Raw genomic sequence first — 22,982 nt, 5'->3', positions numbered from 1 at the left:
GATGTTTCGTATCCCGGGATGCAAAAAGGAGTGCAACACGAGGACTTCCCAGGGGGTCACCCATCGTAGTACTACTCTGGCCCAAGCACGCTTAACATCGATGTTTTGATGGGATCCGGTGATTTCGTGCTGGCATTATCGCACCCGTTTCGCGAGCTTCGTCCCTCACCTATGTGCACGTCGCGGTCCGCGCATCAACGTCCGGAGCCTCTTGCCCGTCACGAAACCGTCGTCGCTTTCTCGAACGTTCATGAAATCCCTATTGCAAGCTCTCTCTGAGCCCAAGCCCGACGATTGCGTATCGATCACGGCAAGCACGTGCCGAAACCATCGACACTTTCTAGAACGATCTCGGAATCGCTATTGCGACCCCAATCCGGAAAGCTCTCTCCGAGCCCCTCGATACTGACAGCGTAGCGGTCACAGCAAATTTCCCGCCCCAAAACAATCGTCTCGGAGCTCTACGGGAGATGTTTCGTATCCCGGGATGCAAAAAGGAGTGCAACACGAGGACTTCCCAGGGGGTCACCCATCGTAGTACTACTCTGGCCCAAGCACGCTTAACTTCGGTGTTTTGATGGGATCCGGTGATTTAGTGCTGGCATTATCGCACCCGTTTCGCGAGCTTCGTCCCTCGCCTATGTGCACGTCGTGGTCGGCGCATCAACGTCCGGAGCCTCTTGCCCGTCACGAAACCGTCGGCGCTTTCTCGAACGTTCACGAAATCCCTCTTGCAAGCTCTCCCCGAGCCCTAGCCCGACGACTGCGTATCGGTCACGGCAAGCGCGTGCCGAAACCATCGGCACTTTCTAGAACGATCTCGGAATCGCTATTGCGACCCCAATCCGGAAAGCTCTCTCCGAGCCCCTCGATACTGACTGCGTAGCGGTCACAGCAAATTTCCAGCCCCAAAACAATCGTCTCGGAGCTCTACGGGATATGTTTCGTATCCCGGGATGCAAAAAGGATTGCAACACGAGGACTTCCCAGGGGGTCACCCATCATAGTACTACTCTGGCCCAAGCACGCTTAACTTCGGTGTTTTGATGGGATCCGGTGATTTAGTGCTGGCATTATCGCACCCGTTTCGCGAGCTTCGTCCCTCGCCTATGTGCACGTCGCGGTCGGCGCATCAACGTCCGGAGCCTCTTGCCCATCACGAAATCGTCGTCGCTTTCTCGAACGTTCACGAAATCCCTATTGCAAGCTCTCTCCGAGCCCTAGCCAGACGACTGCGTATCGGTCATGACAAGCGCGTGCCGAAACCATCGGCACTTTCTAGAACGATCTAGGAATCGCTATTGCGACCCCAATACGGAAAGCTCTCTTTGAGCACCTCGATACTGACTGCGTAGCGGTCACAGCAAATTTCCAGCCCCAAAACAATCGTCTCGGAGCTCTACGGGAGATGTTTCGTATCCCGGGATGCAAAAAGGAGTGCAACACGAGGACTTCCCAGGGGGTCACCCATCGTAGTACTACTCTGGCCCAAGCACGCTTAACTTCGGTGTTTTGATAGGATCCGGTGATTTAGTGCTGCCATTATCGCATCCGTTTCGCGAGCTTCGTCCCTCGCCTATGTGCACGTCGCGGTCCGCGGTCACGGCAAGCGCATGCCGAAACCATTGGCACTTTCTAGAATGATCTCGGAATCGCTATTGCGACCCCAATACGGAAAGCTCTCTCCGAGCCCCTCGATACTTACTGCGTAGCGGTCACAGCAAATTTCCAGCCCCAAAACAATCGTCTCGGAGCTCTACGGGAGATGTTTCGTATCCCGGGATGCAAAAAGGAGTGCAACACGAGGACTTCCCAGGGGGTCACCCATCGTAGTACTACTCTGGCCCAAGCACGCTTAACTTCGGTGTTTTGATGGGATCCGGTGATTTAGTGCTGCCATTATCGGACCCGTTTCGCGAGCTTCGTCCCTCGCCTATGTGCACGTCGCGGTCGGCGCATCATCGTCCGGAGCCTCTTGCCCATCACGAAACCGTCGTCGCTTTCTCGAACGTTCACGAAATCCCTATTGCAAGCTCTCTTCGAGCCCTAGCCCGACGACTGCGTATCGGTCACGGCAAGCGCGTGCCGAAACCATCGGCACTTTCTAGAACGATCTAGGAATCGCTATTACGACCCCAATCCGGAAAGCTCTCTTTGAGCCCCTCGATACTGACTGCGTAGCGGTCACAGCAAATTTCCAGCCCCAAAACAATCGTCTCGGAGCTCTACGGGAGATGTTTCGTATCCCGGGATGCAAAAAGGAGTGCAACACGAGGACTTCCCAGGGGGTCACCCATCCTAGTACTACTCTGGCCAAAGCACGCTTAACTTCGGAGTTTTGATGGGATCCGGTGTTTTAGTGCTGGCATTATCGCACCTGTTTCGCGTGCTTCGTCCCTCGCCTATGTGCACGTCGCGGTCGGCGTATCAATGTCCGGAGCCTCTTGCCCGTCACGAAACCGTCGGCGCTTTCTCGAACGTTCTCGAAATACCTATTGCAAGCTCTCTCCGAGCCCTAACCCGACGACTGCGTATCGGTCACGGCAAGCGCGTGCCGAAACCATCGGCACTTTCTAGAACGATCTCGGAATCGCTATTGCGAGCCCAATCCGGAAAGCTCTCTTTGAGCCCCTCGATACTGACTGCGTAGCGGTCACAGCAAATTTCCAGCCCCAAAACAATCGTCTCGGAGCTCTACGGGAGATGTTTCGTATCCCGGGATGCAAAAAGGAGTGCAACACGAGGACTTCCCAGGGGGTCACCCATCGTAGTACTACTCTGGCCCAAGCACGCTTAACTTCAGTGTTTTGATGGAATCCGGTGATTTAGTGCTGGCATTATCGCACCCGTTTCGCGAGCTTCGTCCCTCGCCTATGTGCACGTCGCGGTCGGCGCATCAACGTCCGGAGCCTCTTGCCCGTCACGAAACCGTCGTCGCTTTCTCGAACGTTCACGAAATCCCTATTGCAAGCTCTCTCCGAGCCCTGGCCCGACGATTGCGTATCTATCACGGCAAGAACGTGCCGAAACCATCGACACTTTCTAGAACGATCTAGGAATCGCTATTGCGACCCCAATCCGGAAAGCTCTCTCCGAGCCCCTTGATACTGACAGCGTAGCGGTCACAGCAAATTTCCAACCCCAAAACAATCGTCTCGGAGCTCTACGGGAGATGTTTCGTATCCCGGGATGCAAAAAGGAGTGCAACACGAGAACTTCCCAGGGGGTCACCCATCGTAGTACTACTCTGGCCCAAGCACGCTTAACTTCGGTGTTTTGATGGGATCCGGTGATTTAGTGCTGCCATTATCGCACCCGTGTCGCGAGCTTCGTCCCTCGCCTATATGCACGTCGCGGTCGGCGCATCAACGTCCGTAGCCTCTTGCCCATCACGAAACCGTCGTCGCTTTCTCGAACGTTCACGAAATCCCTATTGCAAGCTCTCTCCGAGCCCTAGCCCGACGACTGCGTATCGGTCATGGCAAGCGCGTGACGAAACCATCGGCACTTTCTAGAACGATCTAGGAATCGCTATTGCGACCCCAATCCGGAAAGCTCTCTTTGAGCCCCTCGATACTGACTGCGTAGTGGTCACAGCAAATTTCCAGCCCCAAAACAATCGTCTCGGAGCTCTACGGGAGATGTTTCGTATCCCGGGATGCAAAAAGGAGTGCAACACGAGGACTTCCCAGGGGGTCACCCATCGTAGTACTACTCTGGCCCAAGCACGCTTAACTTCGGTGTTTTGATGGGATCCGGTGATTTAGTGCTGCCATTATCGGACCCGTTTCGCGAGCTTCGTCCCTCGCCTATGTGCACGTCGCGGTCGGCGCATCAACGTCCGGAGCCTCTTGCCCATCACGAAACCGTCGTCGCTTTCTCGAACGTTCACGAAATCCCTATTGCAAGCTCTCTTCGAGCCCTAGCCCGACGACTGCGTATCGGTCACGGCAAGCGCGTCCCGAAACCATTGGCACTTTCTAGAACGATCTAGGAATCGCTATTGCGACCCCAATCCGGAAAGCTCTCTTTGAGCCCCTCGATACTGACTGCGTAGCGGTCACAGCAAATTTCCAGCCGCAAAACAATCGTCTCGGAGCTCTACGGGAGATGTTTCGTATCCCGGGATGCAAAAAGGAGTGCAACACGAGGACTTCCCAGGGGGTCACCCATCCTAGTACTACTCTGGCCAAAGCACGCTTAACTTCGGAGTTTTGATGGGATCCGGTGTTTTAGTGCTGGCATTATCGCACCTGTTTCGCGTGCTTCGTCCCTCGCCTATGTGCACGTCGCGATCGGCGTATCAATGTCCGGAGCCTCTTGCCCGTCACGAAACCGTCGGCGCTTTCTCGAACGTTCTCGAAATCCCTTTTGCAAGCTCTCTCCGAGCCCTAGCCCGGCGACTGCGTATCGGTCACGGCAAGCGCGTGCCGAAACCATCGGCACTTTCTAGAATGATCTCGGAATCGCTATTGCGACCCCAATCCGGAAAGCTCTCTTTGAGCCCCTCGATACTGACTGCGTAGCGGTCACAGCAAATTTCCAGCCCCAAAACAATCGTCTCGGAGCTCTACGGGAGATGTTTCGTATCCCGGGATGCAAAAAGGAGTGCAACACGAGGACTTCCCAGGGGGTCACCCATCGTAGTACTACTCTGGCCCAAGCACGCTTAACTTCGGTGTTTTGATGGGATCCGGTGATTTAGTGCTGCCATTATCGGACCCGTTTCGCGAGCTTCGTCCCTCGCCTATGTGCACGTCGCGGTCGGCGCATCAACGTCCGGAGCCTCTTGCCCATCACGAAACCGTCGTCGCTTTCTCGAACGTTCACTAAATCCCTATTGCAAGCTCTCTCCGAGCCCTAGCCCGACGACTGCGTATCGGTCACGGCAAGCGCCTGCCGAAACCATCGGCACTTTCTAGAACGATCTAGGAATCGCTATTGCGACCCCAATCCGGAAAGCTCTCTTTGAGCCCCTCGATACTGACTGCGTAGCGGTCACAGCAAATTTCCAGCCCCAAAACAATCATCTCGGAGATCTACGGGAGATGTTTCGTATCCCGGGATGCAAAAAGGAGTGCAATACGAGGACTTCCCAGGGGGTCACCCATCCTAGTACTACTTTGGCCAAAGCACGCTTAACTTCGGAGTTTTGATGGGATCCGGTGTTTTAGTGCTGGCATTATCGCACCTGTTTCCCGTGCTTCGTCCCTCGCCTGTGTGCACGTCGCGGTCGGCGTATCAATGTCCGGAGCCTCTTGCCCGTCACGAAACCGTCGGCGCTTTCTCGAACGTTCTCGAAATACCTATTGCAAGCTCTCTCCGAGCCCTAGCCCGACAACTGCGTATCGGTCACGGCAAGCGCGTGCCGAAACCATTGGCACTTTCTAGAACGATCTCGGAATCGCTATTGCGACCCCAATCCGGAAAGCTCTCTTTGAGCCCCTCGATACTGACTGCGTAGCGGTCACAGCAAATTTTCAGCCCCAAAACAATCGTCTCGGAGCTCTACGGGAGATGTTTCGTATCCCGGGATGCAAAAAGGAGTGTGTTAGAACCCTTGCAGATTCTAAACTTGGGGTTGATCTCTTTAGGGGATCGGCCTCCTTGGAACTCTATAGGGGTTCCTCCCTCCAAGTTGCTGCTCAAAGGCTGCAGAAAAGATTCATCTATTGCTTATCAAAAGAGAAGGAATACATGGCTATTTATAGGGCTTCTAAACCCTAACTCCTAATAGGACTCCTACTTAAGACTCTTACTTCTAACCAACTCCTAATAGGACTCCTACTCAAGACTCCTATTCCCTTACAACTCCTAATTCTTCTCTAAGAAAAAACCTCCTACATGAATGCCCCTCACAATTAGGACTCTCCTAGCTAGAGTCCTAACATTTTTACATGAATGTCCCTCTCAATTAGGACTCTCCAAGCTAGAGTCCTAACAGACCCGCCCTCTTCAAATCAGCCTTGTCCTCGAGGCTGATGATTCATGAATTCTGGGAATTTGATCTTCAAGTCGTCATAGTTCTCCCAAGTGGCATCTTCTTTTGGTAGGTTCGCCCACTGTATTAGCACTTCATTAGTGGGTCGTCGTCGTCGAGTCACGATCCGTCGATTAATAATGGCACTTGGCTGGGTCTGGAGTTCTCTTTGGGTAGTCATATTTGGTGGGTGGCTTGGGGCTGTCTCCAAGCACCTGTTTAAAACTTCCGGTTGGCTGTTGGTTTGTGGGTGATATGTCGTACTCCTTTTCAATTTAGTACCCTGCATATAGAATAACTTTGTCCAAAATCTTCTATTGAAGATGCAAGTAGAATTTGTCACAAGCACAATGCGTCCCTTATAGTGTAATTCTTTTGAGTCCCAATTGTAATGAGCCATGGGGCTTGGTGCTTCCTCCAATTTTTTTATAATCTTACTAGTATCTGAATCTTCTTGCCATTCCATCTTAATATCCTCAAGGAAGTCGCTGGTCGGAAGTGAAACGGTCAAAACTTCAACTTGCTCGGGTAGCTGCGAAAGCGCATCTGCAAGAACATTCTCTTTCCCCTTTTTGTAAGTTATTTCAAAATCAAATCCAAGAAGTTTTGTTACCCATTTTTGCTGCTCGGGGGAAGATATCTTCTGTTCCAAGAGATATTTTAGGCTTTTATGGTCGGTCTTGATTTGAAAGTATCGCCTGATCAAGTACAATCTCCACCTCGTTGCTGCGCGCACAATGGCGAGCATCTCCTTATCATATGTTGACATATTTTGATCGGAGGGAGATAATGTCTTGCTCGTGTATGCGAGTGGTCGACCATCTTGCATGAGAATGGCTCCAATTCTGACTCCAGATGTGTCGGCCTCAATAATGAAGGGTCGGTTGAAATATGGTAGTGTTAGCACCGGCGTCGTCGTCATGGCTGCCTTAAGTTTGTCGAAGGCAGCGGAGGCTCTGTCCAACCATTGGAAGACATTTTTTTCTAGTAAGGAAGTAAGTGGTGCACTGATCTTTCCATAGTTTTTCACGAACTTGCGGTAGTAGCCTGTTAAACCCAGAAAGCCATGTAGCAATTTTATGTTTCTCGAGGTCGGCCAGTTTTGCATTGCTCCAATTTTGAAGGGGTCCACTGCCACACCTTCCTCTGATATGATATGCCCAAGATATTCCACCTTTTGTTGAAGAAAGCAAAAATTTGTGGTTGTTGTGTGTTCAAAAGGTGGTTTTCCGTATGTCTTCTTTGCATGCTCGTATTTGATGATACCCGGATCAAAGGTCCAGCTTTGTAAAGATTTGTGCTCCCTTTCATCTAGCAATTCATCTACTATTGGAATAAAGTATTTGTCCTTGATGATTATGCCATTGAGAGCTCGGTAATCAACACATATTCGCCTTGTTCCGTCCTTCTTGCATACAAGTAGCACCGGCGAAGAGTAGAGGTTGGAACTTGGCCGAATAACTCCTGTTTCGAGCATCTCTTTTATAATCCTTTCTATTTCATCCTTCTGGAGATGTGGATACTGATATGGCTGAGCATTTGCTGAAGATTTGCCTGGAAGAATCATTATACAATGATCATGCCGACAAGTAAGAGGTAGGTTGCGCGGTTCGTCAAATATATTTGAAAATTCAGCAAGCAAAGGAAGTAGATTTGGATCTTCAAATTCTGTTAGCTCTCCCTTAGTTTGCTGCTCAAGTTGTACCAAAAAGCCGCTGCATGCTTTATGCAAAACATTCTCCATTTGTTGTGTGCAAATCGTTGTTATGTCGCCCCCACGTTTCCCGTGCAATGTCACCTGTTTCTCCTTACTGTAAAATTTCATAATTAGTTTCATAAAATTCCAGGAAATATCACCTAATGTCGTCAACCATTTAATTCTGAGCATGGCCTCATGATTGTTAAGAGGGAGAGGGAAGAAATATGTAATTATCTCTTGGTCCTGCAACAATAGTTTCTCCTGTAAGCGCCTATGATCACAATTCAAAATCCGTCCGTCGGTGACCTTAACATCAAACCTGCAGCGATTCTCGATAGGTAATGATATCCGAACAGCAAGCTTACTATTTAGGAAGTTAGTAGTACTGCCCGTGTCGATGAGAACAGTGATTGGTTGTTGTTTGAGAAGGCCTCCAATTTTCATCGTTTGCGGGTTTGAGTAGCTAGCTAGTGTATGTACCGTAACTTCGGTCGGTTGTGGCTCTTCTTCTGCATCTTCTTCTTCATATTCAAAGCTCTCTTTTGGATGTTCAATGACCTCTTCTTCTATCGGTTCAATCATAAGAAGTCCTCCTTTACTGCAGCGATGCTCACGGCTCCACGGCTCGTCACAATGCCAACATAACCCCTTCGCATATCGCTCCCGAAACTCTTCTCCTGTTAACCTCTTTGGTGCAGGGACTTGGTCGACAGTAGGGGGGGGTGAGGGCTTCAATATTACTGGTTGAGGAGTGACCCTAGTCCTCCGAGCTTCATGGTTCAATTGCTCCTCTTGATGTCGTGCGAAAGAGATGGCTGCCATAAGCGTATACGGTTGTCGCGCTTTAACTTCTCCTCGGATCTCCGGCTTCAAGCCCTCAATGAAGGTCCTCAATAGCTGTTTTTGAGACCAATCATGATTTTGATTAGATAACCTTTCAAACCTGGTTTGGTACTCCTGAATGGTGGAGGTTTGTCGGATCTTTGCTAGTTGTTCGTCAATATTCTCGTAATTGGTTGGTCTGAAGCGAATCAGCAGTTCTTCTTTGAATTGTCGCCATGAAAGGACTCCATAAGTATGTTCAAACCAGTCAAACCATTGAATAGCATCCCCTTCAAGATGTATAGCTGCAATTTTCACCATAGATACATCCGCGGTTTTGTGGTACCGAAAATATCGCTCCGCGTGCGAAATCCAACCAATCGGGTCTCCTTCTTCCCATCTAGGGAAGTCCACTCTCATGCATGGATAGTTGGGGTTGGTCATAGAGCTTCCCCTCTCTTGGAAGTCATATCTTTGGGGTTGGTGTGATTGGGCAAAGCTCTCTCCTTGATGTGATTTCTTCGGGCTTAGTGGTCGGCCCAATCTGAGTTCGGTAAAGAGCATCCGAATCTTATCCTCCATTCGCGCCTCCAAGGCTTCGAATTTAGCATTGATTACCTCCTTAGATGCCATAATATATGCCTCCAAATCTATGATGTTAAGATCTCTCTTTTGTTGTTAGGTTAAAGGCATGTATAGGTTGAGAGAAGTGATGGTCAAAAGGGTTGGTGGATTGGTGGATGTAGGCTACGATTTAGGCTTGTTTTGTGGCAGTTTTGGGTGCAGTTTGAGGGTGTGGTTTAGTAGAGTTTTAGGGCTGTGGTTGAAAGTTTTGGATCTGTGGTAGATGGTAGCAAAGGTTTGACAGAAATCTGTGGAAGTTGCAGCAAGTATGTGCTGTCTTGTAAGAGTAGAATTGTCGTCGAAGAAACAACGGTTTCTCGACGTAATTTCCACCAAAAACTTGAGAGAATTAAGGAGGGAATTGATAGCAAAATCACAGTTTATATGACAGCAAGGATATCTAATTTAATCAAGAAAATTTCGGCAGTATAACAGCAAGGAAATTGGTGCAAGTTGCAATTGCAGAATTATCGTCGAAAAATTTCAGCGGGTTACGATGAAAATTTGCAGCAACATAAAATCGTTTTTAGAGATGAATTTCTTAATAGATCAATCTTAGATGGATGCCAAGATGATCTATGAAGTGTATAAGAAATTTCATTCAAAAAAGATTGCAAATAGATGGGTTAAGGCAACGATATGCAGCTGAAATTTTCTGCAGCATAGATTTTCAAGTGCAGCAGATTGGACATAAAAGATCAGTAGTTTATATTGAGAATTTTTCGATGAAACCAAAGGGAAATCTACTGTTAGGAAATGTCAAAGATGTCATAAAAATTTCGTAGAAATTTGGATAGAAAAAGCACAGTAGCAAGATCAAACAGATGGTGCTATGCGGCTTGAATTCTGCAATTCAAGTGCAGCAGATTGGACATAAAAGATTAGTAGTTTATATTGAGAATTTTTTGATGAAACCAAAGGGAAATCCACTGTTAAGAAGTGTCAAAGATGTCATAAAAATTTCGTAGAAATTTGGAAAGAAAAAGCACAGTAGCAAGATCAAACAGATGGTGCTATGCGGCTGGAATTCTGCAATGTATCTTTCGTCGTAGAGATGAAAACTTTGTGACGAAAAGTTTATGCAGCAATATAGGAACGATTTTTTTTTTTTTTTTTTTTGGATTTTTGAATAAGGATAACTAAATTGCAGCAGCAGTAAGGTAGGAAACCAGAACCTGTTGCAATTCACGGGGAGATCAAAGGATGATCCGTGGTGGTGGAGATGATGGCGGAATTCGGTGACGATCTTTTAAGCAATTGTGGGAATTGCTTTGGATGGTTGTGGAGGGTTGATGGATGGCTGTGAAAGGGCAGCGAGACGCCAAGAACGCTGCTCTGATACCAAGTGTTAGAACCCTTGCAGATTCTAAACTTGGGGTTGATCTCTTTAGGGGATCGGCCTCCTTGGAACTCTATAGGGGTTCCTCCCTCCAAGTTGCTGCTCAAAGGCTGCAGAAAAGATTCATCTATTGCTTATCAAAAGAGAAGGAATACATGGCTATTTATAGGGCTTCTAAACCCTAACTCCTAATAGGACTCCTACTTAAGACTCTTACTTCTAACCAACTCCTAATAGGACTCCTACTCAAGACTCCTATTCCCTTACAACTCCTAATTCTTCTCTAAGAAAAAACCTCCTACATGAATGCCCCTCACAATTAGGACTCTCCTAGCTAGAGTCCTAACATTTTTACATGAATGTCCCTCTCAATTAGGACTCTCCAAGCTAGAGTCCTAACAGAGTGCAACACGAGGACTTCCCAGGGGGTCACCCATCGTAGTACTACTCTGGCCCAAGCACGCTTAACTTCGGTGTTTTGATGGAATCCGGTGATTTAGTGCTGGCATTATCGCACCCGTTTCGCGAGCTTCGTCCCTCGCCTATGTGCACGTCGCGGTCGGCGCATCAACGTCCGGAGCCTCTTGCCCGTCACGAAACCGTCGTCGCTTTCTCGAACGTTCACGAAATCCCTATTGCAAGCTCTCTCCGAGCCCTGGCCCGACGATTGCGTATCTATCACGGCAAGAACGTGCCGAAACCATCGACACTTTCTAGAACGATCTCGGAATCGCTATTGCGACCCCAATCCGGAAAGCTCTCTCCGAGCCCCTTGATACTGACAGCGTAGCGGTCACAGCAAATTTCCAACCCCAAAACAATCGTCTCGGGGCTCTACGGGAGATGTTTCGTATCCCGGGATGCAAAAAGGAGTGCAACACGAGAACTTCCCAGGGGGTCACCCATCGTAGTACTACTCTGGCCCAAGCACGCTTAACTTCGGTGTTTTGATGGGATCCGGTGATTTAGTGCTGCCATTATCGCACCCGTGTCGCGAGCTTCGTCCCTCGCCTATATGCACGTCGCGGTCGGCGCATCAACGTCCGTAGCCTCTTGCCCATCACGAAACCGTCGTCGCTTTCTCGAACGTTCACGAAATCCCTATTGCAAGCTCTCTCCGAGCCCTAGCCCGACGACTGCGTATCGGTCATGGCAAGCGCGTGCCGAAACCATCGGCACTTTCTAGAACGATCTAGGAATCGCTATTGCGACCCCAATCCGGAAAGCTCTCTTTGAGCCCCTCGATACTGACTGCGTAGCGGTCACAGCAAATTTCCAGCCCCAAAACAATCATCTCGGAGCTCTACGGGAGATGTTTCGTATCCCGGGATGCAAAAAGGAGTGCAACACGAGGACTTCCCAGGGGGTCACCCATCGTAGTACTACTCTGGCCCAAGCACGCTTAACTTCGGTGTTTTGATGGGATCCGGTGATTTAGTGCTGCCATTATCGGACCCGTTTCGCGAGCTTCGTCCCTCGCCTATGTGCACGTCGCGGTCGGCGCATCAACGTCCGGAGCCTCTTGCCCATCACGAAACCGTCGTCGCTTTCTCGAACGTTCACGAAATCCCTATTGCAAGCTCTCTTCGAGCCCTAGACCGACGACTGCGTATCGGTCACGGCAAGCGCGTCCCGAAACCATTGGCACTTTCTAGAACGATCTAGGAATCGCTATTGCGACCCCAATCCGGAAAGCTCTCTTTGAGCCCCTCGATACTGACTGCGTAGCGGTCACAGCAAATTTCCAGCCGCAAAACAATCGTCTCGGAGCTCTACGGGAGATGTTTCGTATCCCGGGATGCAAAAAGGAGTGCAACACGAGGACTTCCCAGGGGGTCACCCATCCTAGTACTACTCTGGCCAAAGCACGCTTAACTTCGGAGTTTTGATGGGATCCGGTGTTTTAGTGCTGGCATTATCGCACCTGTTTCGCGTGCTTCGTCCCTCGCCTATGTGCACGTCGCGATCGGCGTATCAATGTCCGGAGCCTCTTGCCCGTCACGAAACCGTCGGCGCTTTCTCGAACGTTCTCGAAATCCCTTTTGCAAGCTCTCTCCGAGCCCTAGCCCGACGACTGCGTATCGGTCATGGCAAGCGCGTGCCGAAACCATCGGCACTTTCTAGAATGATCTCGGAATCGCTATTGCGACCCCAATCCGGAAAGCTCTCTTTGAGCCCCTCGATACTGACTGCGTAGCGGTCACAGCAAATTTCCAGCCCCAAAACAATCGTCTCGGAGCTCTACGGGAGATGTTTCGTATCCCGGGATGCAAAAAGGAGTGCAACACGAGGACTTCCCAGGGGGTCACCCATCGTAGTACTACTCTGGCCCAAGCACGCTTAACTTCGGTGTTTTGATGGGATCCGGTGATTTAGTGCTGCCATTATCGGACCCGTTTCGCGAGCTTCGTCCCTCGCCTATGTGCACGTCGCGGTCGGCGCATCAACGTCCGGAGCCTCTTGCCCATCACGAAACCGTCGTCGCTTTCTCGAACGTTCACTAAATCCCTATTGCAAGCTCTCTCCGAGCCCTAGCCCGACGACTGCGTATCGGTCACGGCAAGCGCCTGCTGAAACCATCGGCACTTTCTAGAACGATCTAGGAATCGCTATTGCGACCCCAATCCGGAAAGCTCTCTTTGAGCCCCTCGATACTGACTGCGTAGCGGTCACAGCAAATTTCCAGCCCCAAAACAATCATCTCGGAGATCTACGGGAGATGTTTCGTATCCCGGGATGCAAAAAGGAGTGCAACACGAGGACTTCCAAGGGGGTCACCCATCCTAGTACTACTTTGGCCAAAGCACGCTTAACTTCGGAGTTTTGATGGGATCCGGTGTTTTAGTGCTGGCATTATCGCACCTGTTTCCCGTGCTTCGTCCCTCGCCTGTGTGCACGTCGCGGTCGGCGTATCATTGTCCGAAGCCTCTTGCCCGTCACGAAACCGTCGGCGCTTTCTCGAACGTTCTCGAAATACCTATTGCAAGCTCTCTCCGAGCCCTAGCCCGACGACTGCGTATCGGTCACGGCAAGCGCGTGCCGAAACCATCGGCACTTTCTAGAACGATCTCGGAATCGCTATTGCGACCCCAATCCGGAAAGCTCTCTTTGAGCCCCTCGATACTGACTGCGTAGCGGTCACAGCAAATTTCCAGCCCCAAAACAATCGTCTCGGAGCTCTACGGGAGATGTTTCGTATCCCGGGATGCAAAAAGGAGTGCAACACGAGGACTTCCCAGGGGGTCACCCATCGTAGTACTACTCTGGCCCAAGCACGCTTAACTTCGGTGTTTTGATGGGATCTGGTGATTTAGTGCTGCCATTATCGGACCCGTTTCGCGAGCTTCGTCCCTCGCCTATGTGCACGTCGCGGTCGGCGCATCAACGTCCGGAGCCTCTTGCCCATCACGAAACCGTCGTCGCTTTCTCGAACGTTCATGAAATCCCTATTGCAAGCTCTCTTCGAGCCCTAGCCCGACGACTGCGTATCGGTCACGGCAAGCGCGTCCCGAAACCATTGGCACTTTCTAGAACGATCTAGGAATCGCTATTGCGACCCCAATCCGGAAAGCTCTCTTTGAGCCCCTCGATACTGACTGCGTAGCGGTCACAGCAAATTTCCAGCCGCAAAACAATCGTCTCGGAGCTCTACGGGAGATGTTTCGTATCCCGGGATGCAAAAAGGAGTGCAACACGAGGACTTCCCAGGGGGTCACCCATCCTAGTACTACTCTGGCCAAAGCACGCTTAACTTCGGAGTTTTGATGGGATCCGGTGTTTTAGTGCTGGCATTATCGCACCTGTTTCGCGTGCTTCGTCCCTCGCCTATGTGCACGTCGCGATCGGCGTATCAATGTCCGGAGCCTCTTGCCCGTCATGAAACCGTCGGCGCTTTCTCGAACGTTCTCGAAATCCCTTTTGCAAGCTCTCTCCGAGCCCTAGCCCGACGATTGCGTATCGGTCACGGCAAGCGCGTGCCGAAACCATCGGCACTTTCTAGAATGATCTCGGAATCGCTATTGCGACCCCAATCCGGAAAGCTCTCTTTGAGCCCCTCGATACTGACTGCGTAGCGGTCACAGCAAATTTCCAGCCCCAAAACAATCGTCTCGGAGCTCTACGGGAGAAGTTTCGTATCCCGGGATGCAAAAAGGAGTGCAACACGAGGACTTCCCAGGGGGTCACCCATCGTAGTACTACTCTGGCCCAAGCACGCTTAACTTCGGTGTTTTGATGGGATCCGGTGATTTAGTGCTGCCATTATCGGACCCGTTTCGCAAGCTTCGTCCCTCGCCTATGTGCACGTCGTGGTCGGCGCATCAACGTCCGGAGCCTCTTGCCCATCACGAAACCGTCGTCGCTTTCTCGAACGTTCACTAAATCCCTATTGCAAGCTCTCTCCGAGCCCTAGCCCGACGACTGCGTATCGGTCACGGCAAGCGCCTGCCGAAACCATCGGCACTTTCTAGAACGATCTAGGAGTCGCTATTGCGACCCCAATCCGGAAAGCTCTCTTTGAGCCCCTCGATACTGACTGCGTAGCGGTCACAGCAAATTTCCAGCCCCAAAACAATCATCTCGGAGATCTACGGGAGATGTTTCGTATCCCGGGATGCAAAAAGGAGTGCAACACGAGGACTTCCCAGGGGGTCACCCATCCTAGTACTACTTTGGCCAAAGCACGCTTAACTTCGGAGTTTTGATGGGATCCGGTGTTTTAGTGCTGGCATTATCGCACCTGTTTCCCGTGCTTCGTCCCTCGCCTGTGTGCACGTCGCGGTCGGCGTATCAATGTCCGGAGCCTCTTGCCCGTCACGAAACCGTCGGCGCTTTCTCGAACGTTCTCGAAATACCTATTGCAAGCTCTCTCCGAGCCCTAGCCCGACGACTGCGTATCGGTCACGGCAAGCGCGTGCCGAAACCATCGGCACTTTCTAGAACGATCTCGGAATCGCTATTGCGACCCCAATCCGGAAAGCTCTCTTTGAGCCCCTCGATACTGACTGCGTAGCGGTCACAGCAAATTTCCAGCCCCAAAACAATCGTCTCGGAGCTCTACGGGAGATGTTTCGTATCCCGGGATGCAAAAAGGAGTGCAACACGAGGACTTCCCAGGGGGTCACCCATCGTAGTACTACTCTGGCCCAAGCACGCTTAACTTCGGAGTTTTGATGGAATCCGGTGATTTAGTGCTGGCATTATCGCACCCGTTTCGCGAGCGTCGTCCCTCGCCTATGTGCACGTCGCGGTCGGCGCATCAATGTCCGGAGCCTCTTGCCCGTCACGAAACCGTCGTCGCTTTCTCGAACGTTCACGAAATCCCTATTGCAAGCTCTCTCCGAGCCCTGGCCCGACGATTGCGTATCTATCACGGCAAGAACGTGCCGAAACCATCGACACTTTCTAGAACGATCTCGGAATCGCTATTGCGACCCCAATCCGGAAAGCTCTCTCCGAGCCCCTTGATACTGACAGCGTAGCGGTCACAGCAAATTTCCAACCCCAAAACAATCGTCTCGGAGCTCTACGGGAGATGTTTCGTATCCCGGGATGCAAAAAAGAGTGCAACACGAGAACTTCCCAGGGGGTCACCCATCGTAGTACTACTCTGGCCCAAGCACGCTTAACTTCGGTGTTTTGATGGGATCCGGTGATTTAGTGCTGCCATTATCGCACCCGTGTCGCGAGCTTCGTCCCTCGCCTATATGCACGTCGCGGTCGGCGCATCAACGTCCGTAGCCTCTTGCCCATCACGAAACCGTCGTCGCTTTCTCGAACGTTCACGAAATCCCTATTGCAAGCTCTCTCCGAGCCCTAGCCCGACGACTGCGTATCGGTCATGGCAAGCGCGTGCCGAAACCATCGGCACTTTCTAGAACGATCTAGGAATCGCTATTGCGACCCCAATCCGGAAAGCTCTCTTTGAGCCCCTCGATACTGACTGCGTAGTGGTCACAGCAAATTTCCAGCCCCAAAACATTCGTCTCGGAGCTCTACGGGAGATGTTTCGTATCCCGGGATGCAAAAAGGAGTGCAACACGAGGACTTCCCAAGGGGTCACCCATCGTAGTACTACTCTGGCCCAAGCACGCTTAACTTCGATGTTTTGATGGGATCCGGTGATTTAGTGCTGGCATTATCGTATCCGTTTCGCGAGCTTCGTCCCTCGCCTATGTGCACGTCGCGGTCGGCGCATCAACGTCCGGAGCCTCTTGCCCGTCACGAAACCATCGGCTCTTTCTCGAACGCTCACGAAATCCCTCTTGCAAGCTCTCCCCGAGCCCTAGCCTGACGACTGCGTATCGGTCACGGCAAGCGCGTGCCGAAACCATCGGCACTTTCTAGAACGATCTCGGAATCGCTATTGCGACCCCAATCCGGAAAGCTCTCTCCGAGCCCCTCGATACTGAAAGCGTAGCGGTCACAGCAAATTTCCAGCCCCAAACCAATCGTCTCGGAGCTCTACGGGAGATGTTTCGTATCCCGGGAAGCAAAAAGGAGTGCAACAGGTGGACTTCCCAGGGGGTCACCAATCCTAGTACTACTCTGGCCAAAGCACGCTTAACTTCGGAGTTTTGATGGGATCCGGTGTTTTAGTGCTGGCATTATCGCACCTGTTTCGCTTGCTTCGTCCCTCGCCTATGTGCACGTCGCGGTCGGCGTATCAATGTCCGGAGCCTCTTGCCCGTCATGAAACCGTCGGCGCTTTCTCGAACGTTCTCGAAATCCCTATTGCAAGCTCTCTCCGAGCCCTAGCCCGACGACTGCGTATCGGTCACGGCAAGCGCGTGCCGAAACCATCGGCACTTTCTAGAACGATCTCGGAATCGCTATTGCGACCCCAATCCGGAAAGCTCTCTCCGAGCCCCTCGATACTGACTGCGTAGCGGTCACAGCAAATTTCCAGCCCCAAAACAATCGTCTCGGAGCGCTACGGGAGATGTTTCGTATCCCGGGATGCAAAAATGAGTGCAACACGAGGACTTCCCAGGGGGTCACCCATCGTAGTACTACTCTGGCCCAAGCACGCTTAACTTCGTGTTTTGATGGGATCCGGGGATTTAGTGCTGGCATTATCGCACCCGTTTCGCGAGCTTCGTCCCTCACCTATGTGCACGTCGCGGTCGGCGCATCAACGTCCGGAGCCTCTTGCCCGTCACGAAACCGTCGTCGCTTTCTCGAACGTTCACGAAATCCCTATTGCAAGCTCTCTCCGAGCCCTAGCCCGACGATTGCGTATCTATCATGGCAAGAACGTGCCGAAACCATCGACACTTTCTAGAACGATCTCGGAATCGCTATTGCGACCCCAATCCGGAAAGCTCTCTCCGACCCCCTCGATACTGACTGCGTAGCGGTCACAGCAAATTTCCAGCCCCAAAACAATCATCTCGGAGCTCTATGGGAGATGTTTCGTATCTCAGGATGCAAAAAGGAGTGCAACACGAGAACTTCCCAGGGGGTCACCCATCGTAGTACTACTCTGGCCCAACCACGCTTAACTTCGGTGTTTTTATGGGATCCGGTGATTTAGTGCTGCCATTATCGCACCCGTTTCGCGAGCTTCGTCCCTCGCCTATGTGCACGTCGCGGTCGGCGCATCAACGTCCGGAGCATCTTGCCCATCACGAAACCGTCGTCGCTTTCTCGAACGTTCACGAAATCCCTATTGCAAGCTCTCTCCGAGCCCTAGCCCGACGACTGCGTATCGGTCACGGCAAGCGCGTGCCGAAACCATCGGCGCTTTCTAGAACGATCTCGGAATCGCTATTGCGACCCCAATCCGGAAAGCTCTCTCCGAGCCCCTCGATACTGACTACGTAGCGGTCACAGCAAATTTCCAGCCCCAAAACAATCGTCTCGGAGCTCTACGGGAGATGTTTCGTATCCCGGGATGCAAAAAGGATTGCAACACGAGGACTTCCCAGGGGGTCACCCATCATAGTACTACTCTGGCCCAAGCACGCTTAACTTCGGTGTTTTGATGGGATCCGGTGATTTAGTGCTGGCATTATCGCACCCGTTTCGCGAGTTTCGTCCCTCGCCTATGTGCACGTCGCGGTCGGTGCATCAACGTCCGGAGCCTCTTGCCCGTCACGAAACCGTCGTCGCTTTCTCGAACGTTCACGAAATCCCTATTGCCAGCTCTCTCCGAGCCCTAGCCCGACGACTGCGTATCGGTCACGGCAAGCGCGTGCCGAAACCAACGGCAATTTCTAGAACGATCTCAGAATCGCTATTGCGACCCCAATCCGGAAAGCTCTCTCCGAGCCCCTCGATACTGACTGGGTAGCGGTCACAGCAAATTTCCAGCCCCAAAACAATCGTCTCGGAGCTCTACGGGAGATGTTTCATATCCCGGGATGCAAAAAGGAGTGCAACACGAGGACTTCCCAAGGGGTCACCCATCGTAGTACTACTCTGGCCCAAGCACGCTTAACTTCGATGTTTTGATGGGATCCGGTGATTTAGTGTTGGCATTATCGTATCCGTTTCGCGAGCTTCGTCCCTCGCCTATGTGCACGTCGCGGACGGCGCATCAACGTCCGGAGCCTCTTGACCGTCACGAAACCATCGGCTCTTTCTCGAACGTTCACGAAATCCCTCCTGCAAGCTCTCCCCGAGCCCTAGCCTGACGACTGCGTATCGGTCACGGCAAGCGCGTGCCGAAACCATCGGCACTTTCTAGAACGATCTCGGAATCGCTATTGCGACCCATATCCGGAAAGCTCTCTCCGAGCCCCTCGATACTGACAGCGTAGCGGTCACAGCAAATTTCCAGCCCCAAAACAATCGTCTCGGAGCTCTACGGGAGATGTTTCGTATCCCGGGATGCAAAAAGGAGTGCAACACGAGGACTTCCCAGGGGGTCACCCATCCTAGTACTACTCTGGCCAAAGCACGCTTAACTTCGGAGTTTTGATGGGATCCGGTGTTTTAGTGCTGGCATTATCGCACATGTTTCGCTTGCTTCGTCCCTCGCCTATGTGCACGTCGCGGTCGGCGTATCAATGTCCGGAGCCTCTTGCCCGTCACGAAACCGTCGGCGCTTTCTCGAACGTTCTCGAAATCCCTATTGCAAGCTCTCTCCGAGCCCTAGCCCGACGACTGCGTATCGGTCACGGCAAGCGCGTGCCGAAACCATCGGCACTTTCTAGAACGATCTCGGAATCGCTATTGCGACCCCAATCCGGAAAGCTCTCTCCGAGCCCCTCGATACTGACTGCGTAGCGGTCACAGCAAATTTCCAGCCCCAAAACAATCGTCTCGGAGCGCTACGGGAGATGTTTCGTATCCCGGGATGCAAAAATGAGTGCAACACGAGGACTTCCCAGGGGGTCACCCATCGTAGTACTACTCTGGCCCAAGCACGCTTAACTTCGTGTTTTGATGGGATCCGGGGATTTAGTGCTGGCATTATCGCACCCGTTTCGCGAGCTTCGTCCCTCACCTATGTGCACGTCGCGGTCGGTGCATCAACGTCCGGAGCCTCTTGCCCGTCACGAAACCGTCGTCGCTTTCTCGAACGTTCACGAAATCCCTATTGCAAGCTCTCTCCGAGCCCTAGCCCGACGATTGCGTATCTATCACGGCAAGAACGTGCCGAAACCATCGACACTTTCTAGAACGATCTCGGAATCGCTATTGCGACCCCAATCCGGAAAGCTCTCTCCGACCCCCTCGATACTGACTGCGTAGCGGTCACAGCAAATTTCCAGCCCCAAAACAATCATCTCGGAGCTCTATGGGAGATGTTTCGTATCTCAGGATGCAAAAAGGAGTGCAACACGAGAACTTCCCAGGGGGTCACCCATCGTAGTACTACTCTGGCCCAACCACGCTTAACTTCGGTGTTTTTATGGGATCCGGTGATTTAGTGCTGCCATTATCGCACCCGTTTCGCGAGCTTCGTCCCTCGCCTATGTGCACGTCGCGGTCGGCGCATCAACGTCCGGAGCATCTTGCCCATCACGAAACCGTCGTCGCTTTCTCGAACGTTCACGAAATCCCTATTGCAAGCTCTCTCCGAGCCCTAGCCCGACGATTGCGTATCGATCACGGCAAGCACGTGCCGAAACCATCGGCACTTTCTAGAACGATCTCGGAATCGCTATTGCGACCCCAATCCGGAAAGCTCTCTCCGAGCCCCTCGATACTGACTGCGTAGCGGTCACAGCAAATTTCCAGCACCAAAACAATCGTCTCGGAGCTCTCCGGGAGATGTTTCGTATCCCGGGATGCAAAAAGGAGTGCAACACGAGGACTTTCCAGGGGGTCACCCATCCTAGTACTACTCTGGCCCAAGCACGCTTAACTTCGGTGTTTTGATGGGATCCGGTGATTTAGTGCTGCCATTATCACACCCGTTTCGCGAGCTTCGTCCCTTGCCTATGTGCACGTCGCGGTCGGCGCATCAACGTCCGGAGCCTCTTGCCCGTCACGAAACCGTCGGCGCTTTCTCGAACGTTCACGAAATCCCTATTGCAAGCTCTCTTCGAGCCCTAGCCCGACGACTGCGTATCGGTCACGGCAAGCGCGTGCCGAAACCATCGGGACTTTCTATAACGATCTCGGAATCGCTATTGTGACCCCAATCCGGAAAGCTCTCTCCAAGCCCCTCGATACTGACTGCGTAGCGGTTACAGCAAATTTCCAGCCCCAAAACAATCGTCTCGGAACTCTACGGGAGATGTTTCGTATCCCGGGATGCAAAAAGGAGTGCAACACGAGGACTTCCCAGGGGGTCACCCATCGTAGTACTACTCTGGCCCAAGCACGCTTAACTTCGGTGTTTTGATGGGATCCGGTGATTTAGTGCTGCCATTATCGCACCCGTTTCGCGAGCTTCGTCCCTCGCCTATGTGCACGTCGCGGTCGGCGCATCAACGTCCGGAGCCTTTTGCCCGTCACGAAACCGTCGGCGCTTTCTCGAACGTTCACGAAATCCCTATTGCAAGCTCTCTCCGAGCCCTAGCCCGACGACTGCGTATCGGTCACGGCAAGCGCGTGCCGAAACCATCGGCACTTTCTAGAACGATATCGGAATCGCTATTGCAACCCCTATCCGGAAAGCTCTATCCGAGCCCCTCGATACTGACTGCGTAGCGGTCACAGCAAATTTCCAGCCCCAAAACAATCGTCTCGGAGCTCTACGGGAGATGTTTTGTATCCCGGGATGTAAAAACGAGTGCAACATGAGGACTTCCCAGGGGGTCACCCATCGTAGTACTACTCTGGCCCAAGCACGCTTAACTTCGGTGTTTTGAAGGGATCCGGTGCTTTAGTGCTGGCATTATCGCGCCCGTTTCGCGAGCTTCGTCCCTCGCCTATGTGCACGTCGTGGTCGGCGCATCAACGTCCGGAGCCTTTTGCCCGTCACGAAACCGTCGGCGCTTTCTCGAACGTTCACGAAATCCCTATTGCAAGCTATCTCCGAGCCCTAGCCCGACGACTGCGTATCGGTCACGGCAAGCGCGTGCCGAAACCATCGGCACTTTCTAGAACGATCTCGGAATCGCTATTGCGACCCCAATCCGGAAAGCTCTCTCCGAGCCCCTCGATACTGACTGCGTAGCGGTCACAGCAAATTTCCAGCCCCAAAACAATCGTCTCAGAGCTCTACGGGAGATGTTTCATATCCCGGGATGCAAAAAGGAGTGCAACACGAGGACATCCCAGGGGGTCACCCATCATAGTACTACTCTGGCCCAAGCACGCTTAACATCGGTGTTTTGATGGGATCCGGTGATTTAGTGCTGGCATTATCGCACCCGTTTCGCGAGCTTCATCCCTCGCCTATGTGCACGTCGCGGTCGGCGCATCAACGTCCGGAGCCTCTTGCCCATCACGAAACCGTCGTCGCTTTCTCGAACGTTCACCAAATCCCTATTGCAAGCTCTCTCCGAGCCCTAGCCCGACGACTACGTATCGGTCACGGCAAGCGCGTGCCGAAACCATCGGCACATTCTAGAACAATCTAGGAATCGCTTTTGCGACCCCAATCCGGAAAGCTCTCTTTGAGCCCCTCGATACTGACTGCGTAGCAATCACAGCAAATTTCCAGCCCCAAAACAATCGTCTCGGAGCTCTACGGGAGATGTTTCGTATCCCGGGATTGAAAAAGGAGTGCAACACGAGGACTTCCCAGGGGGTCACCCATCGTAGTACTACTCTGGCCCAAGCACGCTTAACTTCGGTGTTTTGATGGGATCCGGTGATTTAGTGCTGCCATTATCGCACCTGTTTCGCGAGCTTCGTCCCTCGCCTATGTGCACGTCGCGGTCCGCGGTCACGGCAAGCGCGTTCCGAAACCATTAGCACTTTCTAGAACGATCTCGGAATCGCTATTGCGACCCCAATCCGGAAAGCTCTCTCCGAGCCCCTCGATACTGACTGCGTAGCGGTCACAGCAAATTTCCAGCCCCAAAACAATCATCTCGGAGCTCTACGGGTCACCCATCCTAGTACTACTATGGCCAAAGCACGCTTAACTTCGGAGTTTTGATGGGATCCGGTGT

The 22,982-nt window shown here is 52.1% G+C and overlaps 18 non-coding genes and 20 pseudogenes across 18 annotated transcripts; all 38 read right to left on the bottom strand.

Moving 5' to 3' along the window:
- Positions 1-27: 27 nt before the first annotated feature.
- Positions 28-146, bottom strand: LOC135601287 (5S ribosomal RNA). Its single transcript, XR_010483585.1, has one exon. It is a non-coding gene; the product is annotated as a 5S ribosomal RNA (ribosomal RNA).
- Positions 147-496: 350 nt separating this feature from the next.
- On the bottom strand, positions 497-615 carry LOC135600114 (5S ribosomal RNA). The gene has a single exon (XR_010482444.1). It is a non-coding gene; the product is annotated as a 5S ribosomal RNA (ribosomal RNA).
- A 350-nt stretch (positions 616-965) lies between these two features.
- Positions 966-1,084, bottom strand: LOC135600734 (5S ribosomal RNA). The gene has a single exon (XR_010483048.1). It is a non-coding gene; the product is annotated as a 5S ribosomal RNA (ribosomal RNA).
- A 350-nt stretch (positions 1,085-1,434) lies between these two features.
- Positions 1,435-1,553, bottom strand: LOC135603318 (5S ribosomal RNA; annotated as a pseudogene).
- A 238-nt stretch (positions 1,554-1,791) lies between these two features.
- Positions 1,792-1,910, bottom strand: LOC135602910 (5S ribosomal RNA; annotated as a pseudogene).
- Positions 1,911-2,260: 350 nt separating this feature from the next.
- On the bottom strand, positions 2,261-2,379 carry LOC135599962 (5S ribosomal RNA). The gene has a single exon (XR_010482299.1). It is a non-coding gene; the product is annotated as a 5S ribosomal RNA (ribosomal RNA).
- Positions 2,380-2,729: 350 nt separating this feature from the next.
- On the bottom strand, positions 2,730-2,848 carry LOC135600337 (5S ribosomal RNA). The gene has a single exon (XR_010482660.1). It is a non-coding gene; the product is annotated as a 5S ribosomal RNA (ribosomal RNA).
- Positions 2,849-3,198: 350 nt separating this feature from the next.
- On the bottom strand, positions 3,199-3,317 carry LOC135601266 (5S ribosomal RNA). The gene has a single exon (XR_010483565.1). It is a non-coding gene; the product is annotated as a 5S ribosomal RNA (ribosomal RNA).
- Positions 3,318-3,667: 350 nt separating this feature from the next.
- On the bottom strand, positions 3,668-3,786 carry LOC135602909 (5S ribosomal RNA; annotated as a pseudogene).
- Positions 3,787-4,136: 350 nt separating this feature from the next.
- LOC135599961 (5S ribosomal RNA) lies at positions 4,137-4,255 on the bottom strand. Its single transcript, XR_010482298.1, has one exon. It is a non-coding gene; the product is annotated as a 5S ribosomal RNA (ribosomal RNA).
- Positions 4,256-4,605: 350 nt separating this feature from the next.
- LOC135602908 (5S ribosomal RNA) lies at positions 4,606-4,724 on the bottom strand (annotated as a pseudogene).
- Positions 4,725-5,074: 350 nt separating this feature from the next.
- On the bottom strand, positions 5,075-5,193 carry LOC135600887 (5S ribosomal RNA). The gene has a single exon (XR_010483198.1). It is a non-coding gene; the product is annotated as a 5S ribosomal RNA (ribosomal RNA).
- Positions 5,194-10,864: 5,671 nt separating this feature from the next.
- Positions 10,865-10,983, bottom strand: LOC135599807 (5S ribosomal RNA). Its single transcript, XR_010482150.1, has one exon. It is a non-coding gene; the product is annotated as a 5S ribosomal RNA (ribosomal RNA).
- A 350-nt stretch (positions 10,984-11,333) lies between these two features.
- Positions 11,334-11,452, bottom strand: LOC135601264 (5S ribosomal RNA). The gene has a single exon (XR_010483563.1). It is a non-coding gene; the product is annotated as a 5S ribosomal RNA (ribosomal RNA).
- Positions 11,453-11,802: 350 nt separating this feature from the next.
- LOC135602907 (5S ribosomal RNA) lies at positions 11,803-11,921 on the bottom strand (annotated as a pseudogene).
- Positions 11,922-12,271: 350 nt separating this feature from the next.
- Positions 12,272-12,390, bottom strand: LOC135599960 (5S ribosomal RNA). Its single transcript, XR_010482297.1, has one exon. It is a non-coding gene; the product is annotated as a 5S ribosomal RNA (ribosomal RNA).
- Positions 12,391-12,740: 350 nt separating this feature from the next.
- Positions 12,741-12,859, bottom strand: LOC135602906 (5S ribosomal RNA; annotated as a pseudogene).
- A 350-nt stretch (positions 12,860-13,209) lies between these two features.
- On the bottom strand, positions 13,210-13,328 carry LOC135601753 (5S ribosomal RNA; annotated as a pseudogene).
- Positions 13,329-13,678: 350 nt separating this feature from the next.
- LOC135603649 (5S ribosomal RNA) lies at positions 13,679-13,797 on the bottom strand (annotated as a pseudogene).
- Positions 13,798-14,147: 350 nt separating this feature from the next.
- LOC135599959 (5S ribosomal RNA) lies at positions 14,148-14,266 on the bottom strand. Its single transcript, XR_010482296.1, has one exon. It is a non-coding gene; the product is annotated as a 5S ribosomal RNA (ribosomal RNA).
- A 350-nt stretch (positions 14,267-14,616) lies between these two features.
- LOC135602905 (5S ribosomal RNA) lies at positions 14,617-14,735 on the bottom strand (annotated as a pseudogene).
- Positions 14,736-15,085: 350 nt separating this feature from the next.
- On the bottom strand, positions 15,086-15,204 carry LOC135600929 (5S ribosomal RNA). The gene has a single exon (XR_010483238.1). It is a non-coding gene; the product is annotated as a 5S ribosomal RNA (ribosomal RNA).
- A 350-nt stretch (positions 15,205-15,554) lies between these two features.
- Positions 15,555-15,673, bottom strand: LOC135599816 (5S ribosomal RNA). Its single transcript, XR_010482160.1, has one exon. It is a non-coding gene; the product is annotated as a 5S ribosomal RNA (ribosomal RNA).
- Positions 15,674-16,023: 350 nt separating this feature from the next.
- Positions 16,024-16,142, bottom strand: LOC135601391 (5S ribosomal RNA). Its single transcript, XR_010483686.1, has one exon. It is a non-coding gene; the product is annotated as a 5S ribosomal RNA (ribosomal RNA).
- A 350-nt stretch (positions 16,143-16,492) lies between these two features.
- On the bottom strand, positions 16,493-16,611 carry LOC135603354 (5S ribosomal RNA; annotated as a pseudogene).
- Positions 16,612-16,961: 350 nt separating this feature from the next.
- Positions 16,962-17,080, bottom strand: LOC135603264 (5S ribosomal RNA; annotated as a pseudogene).
- Positions 17,081-17,430: 350 nt separating this feature from the next.
- LOC135603760 (5S ribosomal RNA) lies at positions 17,431-17,548 on the bottom strand (annotated as a pseudogene).
- A 350-nt stretch (positions 17,549-17,898) lies between these two features.
- Positions 17,899-18,017, bottom strand: LOC135603472 (5S ribosomal RNA; annotated as a pseudogene).
- A 350-nt stretch (positions 18,018-18,367) lies between these two features.
- LOC135600733 (5S ribosomal RNA) lies at positions 18,368-18,486 on the bottom strand. The gene has a single exon (XR_010483047.1). It is a non-coding gene; the product is annotated as a 5S ribosomal RNA (ribosomal RNA).
- A 350-nt stretch (positions 18,487-18,836) lies between these two features.
- LOC135604218 (5S ribosomal RNA) lies at positions 18,837-18,955 on the bottom strand (annotated as a pseudogene).
- A 350-nt stretch (positions 18,956-19,305) lies between these two features.
- Positions 19,306-19,424, bottom strand: LOC135600265 (5S ribosomal RNA). Its single transcript, XR_010482591.1, has one exon. It is a non-coding gene; the product is annotated as a 5S ribosomal RNA (ribosomal RNA).
- A 350-nt stretch (positions 19,425-19,774) lies between these two features.
- LOC135603759 (5S ribosomal RNA) lies at positions 19,775-19,892 on the bottom strand (annotated as a pseudogene).
- A 350-nt stretch (positions 19,893-20,242) lies between these two features.
- LOC135603471 (5S ribosomal RNA) lies at positions 20,243-20,361 on the bottom strand (annotated as a pseudogene).
- A 350-nt stretch (positions 20,362-20,711) lies between these two features.
- Positions 20,712-20,830, bottom strand: LOC135602657 (5S ribosomal RNA; annotated as a pseudogene).
- A 350-nt stretch (positions 20,831-21,180) lies between these two features.
- LOC135601456 (5S ribosomal RNA) lies at positions 21,181-21,299 on the bottom strand. Its single transcript, XR_010483749.1, has one exon. It is a non-coding gene; the product is annotated as a 5S ribosomal RNA (ribosomal RNA).
- A 350-nt stretch (positions 21,300-21,649) lies between these two features.
- On the bottom strand, positions 21,650-21,768 carry LOC135603061 (5S ribosomal RNA; annotated as a pseudogene).
- Positions 21,769-22,118: 350 nt separating this feature from the next.
- LOC135602396 (5S ribosomal RNA) lies at positions 22,119-22,237 on the bottom strand (annotated as a pseudogene).
- A 350-nt stretch (positions 22,238-22,587) lies between these two features.
- On the bottom strand, positions 22,588-22,706 carry LOC135602225 (5S ribosomal RNA; annotated as a pseudogene).
- Positions 22,707-22,982: the final 276 nt, after the last annotated feature.

This window comes from Musa acuminata, chromosome BXJ2-1, assembly GCF_036884655.1.
Source record: "Musa acuminata AAA Group cultivar baxijiao chromosome BXJ2-1, Cavendish_Baxijiao_AAA, whole genome shotgun sequence".
Lineage (NCBI taxonomy): Eukaryota > Viridiplantae > Streptophyta > Magnoliopsida > Zingiberales > Musaceae > Musa > Musa acuminata.
The sequence above is the reverse complement of the archived record's forward strand: the minus strand, read 5'-3'. Positions and strand labels throughout refer to the sequence as shown.